Source organism: Myotis lucifugus, unplaced genomic scaffold (assembly GCF_000147115.1).
Source record: "Myotis lucifugus unplaced genomic scaffold, Myoluc2.0 scaffold_35, whole genome shotgun sequence".
NCBI classification, from domain to species: domain Eukaryota; kingdom Metazoa; phylum Chordata; class Mammalia; order Chiroptera; family Vespertilionidae; genus Myotis; species Myotis lucifugus.
In genome coordinates, this window is record NW_005871083.1 from 1,267,248 (window position 1) to 1,278,006 (window position 10,759).

The following is a 10,759-nucleotide window of genomic DNA, read 5'->3' on the forward strand; positions in this document are numbered from 1 at the left end:
GTTCTCCTCAACTGTTAAGTCCAAAGCAACCCATGAGGATAATAATAAACTTGCAAAAGCATTTTAATTTAATTTTGAAGGTATAACAAGAATATTTTTGGATATCAAAGAATTCAGAAAGTTTATATCTTGCACACCATCTTTAAAAGAATTACTGAAGGATATATTTTAGCAATCCAGGGTGAGTATAAACACATACAACATGTATTTTCCTCCCATAGCAAAAATCAACAAGGAAAACTGGAAAATAAAATGCCACATATTTATCCTAGAAGATGGACAGCTAACAGTTATACTTGGGGATGAGAGACAAGGAAGATTACAGACATCACCTAGATGTTGGTAAAGTTAAAGAGTGTATTCAATTTTTTAATGCTAATCCTAACTTGAGAGGGAGGGAATCTTTCAATATAACCATAGACAGGAAAAAGGGGTGGGGAGTATTAGAAAATAAATTTTAAAAAAGGATGGCAGGACAAAGGCATTTTAATTCAATAAATGCTTGTAAGAATTTTTTTTAAAAAAAGGGAAAGGAAAAAGGAGAGATCTATTGAGATTCTGGAGAGCATGCTAAATAAATCCTATATAATAAAGAGCTAATATGCCAATGTGACGGTTAATGACTAATCGGCAGAAGGCTGCGCGTGTGTGGCAGGCGTGCGCAACGAGGCACACGTGGCGAGGTGTGCGCAGGTGGACGGGGACTTGACGCTGCGTTCCCCCCCCCCCAGGTGGGACTTGAGGGGGTGGGGCTGGCTGGGTCTGGGTTTCGCCCAATGGCAGTCGGACATCTCCCGAGGGGTCCCAGATTGCGACCCCCCCCTCGCACAAATTTTGTGCACCAGGCCTCTAGTAAGTAAATAAATAAATAGAACAAAAGCCTTCCCAATAATGGTGTCACATGAGCAATGGTGAAAAAGTCGAGGACATTTAACATGGAGAAAGTAACTTGGGAGACAAGATAGTGGTCTTCAAATTTCTGAGGGTGACAGAGAGATCAGATTGTTGTAGTGGCTGCAGAGGCAGGATGAGCCTAACAGGGGAGCCCCGGCACAGCAGCATCTCCAGTCCCTAGAGCAGTCCCTCCAGAGTCCTCTTTTTAGGGAAGCCAGAATCGGAAGGTGGACATCTGCTGTTAGCAGGTTTGCAGCGGGAAAGGCTGCTAAACCTCTCGGGCTTTGTGCCATGTTCACGCTGAGATAACATCTTAGGATGCTCAGCGCAGGCTTCCCTCCAATGCAGCTGTCCTAATGGCTGCATCCGACAATGACTCCTATTTTATGACCTCCAGGAAAAAGGAAACATCTAAAATGTTCACTGTGCACAGGAAAGAGATAATGGACCATCTGCTGGTTCCCCAACACAGTGACTTCCTAACAAAACCGTGGCTTCACCGGGTCAGTAAGAGCTGGGACAGACCGTGGGAGAGACAATCTCCCTGCCTCACGGAGCATGCACTCTGGAGATCCTGCCTCCCTTGGTTCAGCAACAGTGCAGTAGGCTCCAGAGCACACCCCACTCACCACGTTGCCAAAACCCAGAAGGGTCCAGGAGTTCAACTAGTCCCCAGTGGACTAGGGAGGAAGGAAAAAGGATATCTGATTATAAACCAATGGCTCCTCCACAATCTGAGCCGCTAAGATTTCTCAGTTTTTCAAAATCATCCTAAGTCCCCACTGAAGTCACCTTATCCAGGCAGTTGGGCATACATTTTACATTTTACTAATATTTAATTCACCCTAGGAAGTTCCTCAGCGAATTTGTGGGCCCTCTAGTTTAAAGCAACAAGGAGAGATTTGGTGACAGTGGTTTTCCATTAACTTTTGCTATTAACTTACTGAGTTGGTTCCACTATAACCACATGTTAGAATTTACTGCAAGGCATCCTCCCACCCGCTTAGTGAGCAGCTGTACCTCTTTAATAAAAGAAGGACACAGCTGACAATTCGGGGACAGCTGGATTCAATTTGGATATAGACCCACTTGGACTTCCATCCTTTTGGGTAATTTGGCAAAATAAATGCATATTGCCCCAAACCCTGGTATGGAAAGAGCTGCATTCAATTATTGGATTGGGATAGGTTCTCTGAATAATCTGTGACTTGGTCCTCCACCAAAGAAGGGAGGTCAGGGATAGGCTGAGCAAACAAACGTCCAATCTTTTCCAGCTTGGTGCTTTGCTCCCGTTGGCCCAGTGAAGGGCCAAAGCAAAGAGCAATGTGCACCAGACATCTGTGTCTGTGGGAGGAAAGGCTCCGGGCACATCCTCCTGGACACAGGGATCCCGGGCAGGCTGCAGCACGCCCTCTGGTTAAAACTGCCAGTGTTTTTCACAGTTCAGCTATAACACCGTCACCTCTGGCTGCTAGTCAAGGTGATCTGCAGTCTGGAGCTGATCAAGGCTGCCCATGCAGCTCTCCACTGGCCATGCACAGAAGGGGCGCTGCCACTATTCAAAAGCAACCTTGCATAAGCATTTGGTAGTTGGCTTCTTCAAGACAGAACTTCTGCTTTAATCAGGCTAGTTTCACCTCCATCCATCTCTCTCTCTCTCCCGACTCTCCCCCCCACCCCCCGGACTTTGCTAACACTTTCTTCATTTCCCTATACACACTACCCACATCCTTCTGGCTAAATCTCTTGGCACATCCTAAACCTGCTCTTCAACATGGAGAAATCTGAAAATTGTTACTGTGTTACGCTGGTGTTTTCTATAGGTCATCTATGGTCTTTTGAAATCCTCCCTAATGTTGAAACATGTTTAACAATATTTTAAAGGATATCTATTTAACCTACCCTAAAGAAATAACCCAAAATGTGATCCAAAAAACCTATATGCAGCATTATTTATAACATTAAAATTTGAAAGTAATCTAAATGGTCAAAAAGAAAATTATGTAAATTCTGTTACATTAATTATGACACTCTCTGAAATATTAGAGATCAATAATGAGAACATGGCATCATAAAAATGCTTATGTTAAATGGAAAATGAAGAAACCAAGAGGTAAAATTATACTCTCCGAGGTAACAACAATCCTATATCATAAAAGGGTAATATGCAAATTGACCCTAACTGTGACGACCAGGAGCGACTGGTCGCTATGATGCGCACTGACCACCAGGGGCAGACACTCAACGCAGGAGTTGACCCCTGGTAGTCAGTGCTCTTCCACAGGGGGAGCGCCACTCAGCCAGAAGCCAGCTCATGGCTGGCCAGTGCAGCAGTGGTGGCAGGAGCCTCTACCACCTCTTTGGCAGCACTAAAGATGTCTGACTAATGGCTTAGGCCTGCTTCCCCCGGACATTTGTTAAATTAGAAGTCAGGCCTAAGCCGTTAGTCGGACATCCTCCGAGGGCTCCTGGGCTGCCAGAGGGATGTCTGACTGCCAGTTTAGGCTAGATCCCCCGGGGAGCAAGTCTAAGCTGGCAGGTGAACATCCCCAGAAGGGCTTCTGGACTGTGAGAGGGTGCACGCCGGGCTGAGGGACCCGCCCACACACACACCCCCCCCCCCCCAGTGCACGAATTTTTGTGCACCAGGCCTCTAGTGTAAAAATAATATAGGACAATACCACAGCTATCCTGTGTGTCCTACACTATCGCTATAAGGATCAAATGGGCTAATAAAGCAAAAAAAAAAAAAGTCAAATGGCTAAAGTGCTATCCAAATTCTAAATGGTATTAATATTACTAGTAGGCATTTGAAGACTTTTTAGTACATGAATCAACAGAGCAATAGAAACTTTCAAGATCACAGCTTTACAAGTTTTAAAAAAAAATGTTTTTAATGATTGGATAGAGAGAGAAAGAGAGAGAGAGAGAGAGAGAGAGAGAGAGAGAGAGAGAGAGAGAGAGAAAGAAACATCAATTGGTTGCCTCCCGTATGCACCCCAATTGGGGTCCAAACCCACAACCTGGGCATGTGCCCTGAGTAGGAATCAAACCATCAAACCAGCAAGCTTTTGGTGCAGGGGATGACACTCAACCAACTGAGCCACACTGGCCAGGGCTGCTTTACAATTTTTACATGGCCTTTGTTTTCATCCTTGTCAGCATGTGTAGATGGAAATTCAGTGATTGTTAGTGGTATCAATGGTCCACTTGTTCAGATAGTCTTTGAAGAAAGCAGGAGTTATTCTTACAATAAAGGCTTTGCTTTATTTGAGTGAATGAGTGACTGAGAGCAAAAGAGAGAAAAAGAGAAGTCTACTTTAAGAGAATAACTTCTCTATCAAGTTCAGATTGGACTCTGCAGCATGAACTACACACACTGGTGACGACCTGAATACAAACACTTGATATCCTAGATTAAAGACTCAAGGTAATCTTTCTCTAATTCTCCATGTATACTTTTCCATATGTTCCTGATGGAGAGAAATAAGCTCACTTGCTTACAGTCAACCCGTTCAGTTCAAGCTGGGAGCCTGCGTGGTGCTGAGAAACTCAGATATGTAAAGATGGAAATAAGGAAATTTCAAGGGAGAGGTTTCCCTAAGTTCTTTATGTGACCCTGCATCAGGTATTTGTCAATATCTACCTAGTCTTTCAACTTTTATTTTCCTCTTTCCCTATAGGAACCACAATTTTCCTGAGCCAGATACATCCTAGCTTTTCATTGCTTTGTTAAATGTGTCTAAAAAACGTCTCTGGCTTCCTTGTGGATCTGATTAAGATGGAGTGAGCACACTCCACCCCTGTCTCGCCCACTGAATGTGGCTATAAAACCTGGACAGAACAAACAGAGCAGCTATTTGAAGTCTCTGAAAAGTATACAGTAGTAGGGAAATGAGGGAAGACAACCAGAATTTGATGCATCATCAAAGTGGTGGTGACTCTGCCATCTCCTCATCCAGGACCCCCAACCCAGACTGAATACAACCTGATACCCAGAAGCGAGCATCCGTATGGACAGCAGAGTACCAGGATAAGCCACCTAGTCCTGGCTTGTAGAGCATGAAAGAGACCACCTAATTCTCAGAGCTAGCAGGCCAAATCCAGGCAAGTTCCCTTTTCCATTCCTGTCTTCTCAGCTCTCTTGTGTCCTGGTCCCCCAGTGGTTCTGCAGAAGAAGAGGGCTCCACGGGTGCCTGAAACTCGGAGGGAGGAAAACTTTCTTTGCAATTGGAAATGCTGTGGTCTGAAGAGGGAAAAACAAACAAACAAACTAAAAAACCCAACCCTTCGATTTTCTCAGTCTTGCTCTTGCCTAGTCATGGATGTGAGCCAAGGAAGAGTTTAGCAGAGCAGGAGGAATAAAGCCCATGCTTTCTGGCTTAAGGACCAAGGACCAAGGACAGATGGCCCCAGGAACTGGAATGTACTACAGCGATTGCAAAGAGGGAGGAGTCAGGAAAACCACCCCATAAAGCTGTTTATGAGCTCCTGGGATCACCCTGAGCTGAACACTGTAAATATAATCCTAACTAGCAGACTGTATACCCTGAAGTTCAGGTGAGACTGCCTGGGACCCATATGGCCATGGAGTGGCTCAACAGGGACAGATCAGAAGAACACAGTGAAGACTTTGAAAACACAACTGATACTGAAACTCACAGCAGGCTGGTAGGAACTTAGAATCCAAACTCAAAATGGTGGAGTCTCTTAATGCAACATTTAAAATAGTCACCAAGATAGTTCATATTGTGGCTTATAAAACAAAACTTAGAGAATTTATAACAACTGAAATCACAAGTATGTTCTATGGCCATAATGGAATTAGACTAGAAATCAACAATGGAAGCATAGCTGGAAAATCTCCAAACATTTGGAAATTAAACAATATAATCTATTGGTCATAAAGGAAGTCTCAAGGAAAATTAGAAAACATATTGAACTGAATGAAAATGAAAAAAATATATATTAAAACCTGTAAGATATAGCTAAACCAGTGTTCACAGAGATATAAATAGCATTCAATGGTTGTAGTAAGGGAAAAAAAGAAAGGTCTTAAATCAATAATTTACGCTTCCACCTAAAAAACTAGAAAAAGAAAAGCAAAATTGCCCCAAACAAGCAGAAGAAATGAAACAATAAAAATAAGAGCAGAAATCAATGAGAATGGGGAAGAGATACAATGGAGAAAACCAATAAAACCAAAAACTTTTTCTTCAAAAAGACTATTAAACTTGATAAACCACCCAGCTGGCGTGACTGAGTGGTTGAGTGTTGACCTATGAACCAGGAGGCCAGGGTTTGATCCAGGTCAAGGCACATACCTGGGTTGTGAGCTAGATCCCCAGTGTGGGGTGTGCAGGAGGCAGCCGATCAATGATTCACTCTCATCATTGATGTTTCTATCTCTCTCTCCCTCTCCCTTCTTCTCTGAAATCAATAAATATATAAAATATGATAATAATGAAAGAATAAAGGAGATGCTTGTGAAAGAGTGGGAATAAAACAGTTATGCAAGTTCTAGACTTTGTTTCACTCAAATAAAATCCCAAGATGTTAGGGTTAGATGAGACTTTAGATTTCTGGAAGACAGTGGCACGTTGGAAGACAGATAACAATGGGACAGGGGGACAGAGGTTCAGGGGAAAGGCGCAGACTCCTGGAAGTGGCATTCAGATGGAAAATGGAGACACGGAGAAGTGAAGTGATGGGGTGACATCACGTGAGCAAACTCAGAGATGGTTTGGACAGAGCTGCATCTAGAACTCAGAATTTCTGCTCACAATGTCAACTCGTTAAAACAGAGAACTAGGGAAAATGCAGGGCCACTTTTGTCCCTGGATTGTTTGTCATCTCTCTGCTCAGTGCCAAGTTTTGGAACTTTACCACCTGAGGTCAAAGAACACAGTCACTGCTTCTCTGACGGAAGGAAACACCAGTGTGGACAGATAAAAGGTGTTATTTTGTAGAGTTCAGGTCAATTTATTAAGCCCCGACCATGTTCCAGGAGCTATGGTAAGTCCTGGGGAAACACAGGGTTATTATGGGCCTTCCCTTGCCAAACACAATCTAGGGAGAGACAGACATAAATAAACAATTACAGCCACGTGACAAGTGCTACAGTTCCAGGATGCAGATGCCACTGGGGGCCTAGAAGTAGGAGCGCTCAGTTCTGCCTGTGGAATGTGGGAAGAGCCCGCTAGCCACACAAGGGAAGATGCTCCAGACAGAAAACAGCACACACTGGCCACTGGGGGGGTAGTTTCATCTCCCACCCCAGCCCACTCCACTCATACACCCAATCAGACCTATTCAGACCTAGCTGGAGAGTACAGAAGGATAAAAAAAAATTCCAAGTCTAGCACAACTTCAGTTTATGTTTGCAGGTATTGCCCCAAATCTTAAAATTGAAAATATGTAATCAATCACTTTTCTACAACAATATGGGGAATATTCTCTTATAGGACAAATATGACATTGTGATAATGACAATATAATAATACAGCAATTCCCTTATTTTGGGGGAATCTCAATATATAGCAAGAATTAAAATGGATAATCCTGAGTTGAAGTATAAATACATGTCTTTTAAAAGTGTAGTTGGTAGATGTTCACTCTCATGTAAGTGAAAAGAAATGGGTTTCTGCTTAGCTTTGCTTTGAAAGTATCTAGGTAGCATTCGGGGGTTGCTTAGTGTACGAATCCACGGTTCTCACAGCACAGGCTTCTCCAGGTGTCTTCTCTGCAGAACTCCATTTCATAGTTTAAAAGTGGAGCCAATGTCCTTTCACCTCAAATGCTCATAGCTGGAGGCAGCTCCCATTTGGTCTATCATTTTAGGAAAAGAAACGAGAGGTGGGGAGGTTTAACCTGGGAGGGAGAGAAGGGAATGAAAAAAAGGGGCCTGCGCGGAACCTGCCACGTTCCCGGAGAATAATGACCTTCCTGAGGAACGGGGCCATGCTGGTCCTCAGTGGGACTCCTCGGCTGTGGCCCACAGCACCGGGGCCGAGGATGCTCTGTAGTGAGGCTGTCCTGTGTGGGCATCGTAGGATGCTTAGCAGCCTTCCTGGCCTCTACCCACTAGATGCCAGAAGCACCCCCCTCCCAGTCGTGACAACCAAGAATGTCTCTAGCCATTGCCCCTGGTTGAAATCCCTAATCTAGATGAACTCTGACCAGCAACAATGCTGAGGATCTCAATCCTGTTACCTGCTTCCTACTGAAAACCCTTCTCTAGTTGATATCACTGTCTCCCCCAAAATAAACCCAGTGAAGAGTCATTGGAAAATACTTATATTGGCCCTTGGACAATACAAGTCTCCACCTTAAGTAGTTAACATTGTTGGTCAGAGAGAACCTTATGCATTGAATTCCTCTGGTTAAAACAGGCTCCAAATGGCACTGCCCACTCAGTCGCCTCTTCTAGAGCATTAAGAATGAGTGCTCTAGCATTAAGAGGGTGGTTGGGTGTTTCATTTGTCCAGTCATGTTCGTTCAATCATTCCACAAATATTCTTGAGCATTTACGGTGTGGCCAGTGTTGATCCAGGTGGACAAGCAAAAGCTAGTTAGATAACAAATTGGTAAACAAACACATCATGATACTCCCTCATAAGTCAATAAAATAAAAGGGCAAATAGGTTCGAGCTGCATAGTCCTGTATGGCAGCCACTTGCCACATGTGCCTATTGAGCCATGAAACATAGTGCATTTGAACTGAGGTGTGCTGACCACACCAGATTTCAGACTCAGTGCATAAAGGAAATATCAAATGTCTCATTAATAATTTTTATATTGATTAGATGTGATAATGATAATATTTTGGATATACTGGGCTAAGTAAAATCTGCTATCAAAATTATTTTGCCTGTTTTCTTTACTGTTTAGTGTGGCTGCTTGAAACTTAAGATGCCGCATGAGGCTCACCCTGTATTTCTATTGGGTAGGGCTGGGCCAGAGAACCAGAGAGAGGCAGGATCTCCTTCAGCCTGAGACCCCAGGAATGGTCACTCCACCCTCTGGAAGACCAGCGCCCCAACTAGAGGAAAGGCAAATTCACGGGGGGCTCTGCGGTGGGAATGAACCTGGCCCACTGGAGCCACAGCCAGGCAGTGTGGCCCAGTGGGGAGTGCAGAGGGAGGGAGGAAAGAGCTGAGGCTGGCAGGGCTGCGGGCCAGGCACTAGGCAGGGGCCTGGAGGCCAAGTTTAGGATTTGGGATTCCATCCCGGGAGCAGTGGGAGAGCACTGGAGGGTTTGCGTCAGGGGAACACCATGGTCTGATTTAGACTTTGTAAAGATGCTGCACTCTGGCAGCCATGTGGAGAGGGCTGGTGTGTAAGCCAGAACAGAAGCAGGGCCACCGGGCAGGCGTCAATCTCCCAGGACCCCAAAGCTTTTGGCCACTCCAGGTGCCTTCAGAAGAGGATAGGAGACAAAGTCAGAGATGAGACATTGCTACGTCTCTCCCACAGAGAGCTAGTCTTAATTCTACTTACATTAAAATTTTGATTATGTAGAACACCTCTTTCCTCATAAGGGAGATAAAGGGAGTGTTTATTATCCAAATCCAGCCTGGGATTCCGAGAGTGCTCCTGCTGCTTTATGAAGTTCCGCATAATCGGCCTCCTCGGAGCAGAGAGGGTATTAGACTAGCTTTTCTTTATTAACTGGTTTCCCATTTCCTGTATTCTACCATCACCACACTAATTAAGTCAAAAATTGGGAGGGGGGGTCGTAGGTTTGTCGTTTTGATCTCATTTAATTCTTTTACTTCGTTCTTGCTATTTTAAATTAACTCAAAATTTGGTTTCCTTCTCTCATGAGGCTTCCATCCCTTTTACTGGGCCCCATTTTTGTATTTTAGCTTCCGGGGTTCACCCCTAAACCCCCAACTCAAGGATGTCAGCTGAACACCAACCCTCTAAGCTCATTTACTCTGGCATTTTCCATTTGCTTTGCTGTTTCTAGATTCTCATTTTCCCCTAGCTCGTTGGTCATTTTTGCCACTGGTGAGTCATTTGCTCTGAGTCATGCTTGGCTGTGATGCAAAGCCAGGAAAATGCCTCAGAACGCACCTGGCTTACAAAAGGATGTCACTGAGAAACAGGGTCTGCACCCAGGGTCTGTTTTCCTAACTGCGTTCAATAAGCAGGAGGAAAAAATAACCCATTTCTCTTTTTTTCTTCCAAGTGTACTATTTCTCTCCGCATTTGTGGAAAGAGTCTTAGTCAATTCATTTCAGACTTTCAGAGGCAGGAGAACGTATCTGGAATGAACCTAGAACCCCCAAGGATGAAAGGCGGTCTCCCTTATGTAAGGTTCTTCCTCCGCGGTACCACGCACACCTTCACACATGGGCCACTTCAGGACCACTCTTCCTTTTGAGAGCTGTCAAGATACTGCTCTACACAGGGGCCACCAGCCTGAGCATAAAACTAAAGACGAGAACTGTCCCCGGCCAGAGGAGACTGGGAGATGACGACTAAATGCAACATGGTACCTGGGTTGGATCCTGGCACAGAAAGCTGCCTGAGTCTGTGTGCCAGTTCTGCCCTTATAAGCTGGGTGATGGGAGGCAAATTACTCTGCCTACCCAGGCCTCTGTCTTCTCATCTGTGAAATAGGGATGGTAACAATGGCCCTCCCATAGTGTTCTTGTGAAGGTTAAAGTGACAACCCTCACATTGAGCACCTAGCACGTTGCTGGGCATGGCAAAGTAAACGGGAAAAATATGAGCTACAACAACCACCTTACCCCTCAGGAACACAACATAAATGTCCCCTTCCACCTTCCTGTGCTTGCCACCTTGCCGATTTAACTCTGAAGTTTAAGGAACTTCACTCTGAAAACCACTCCATGAA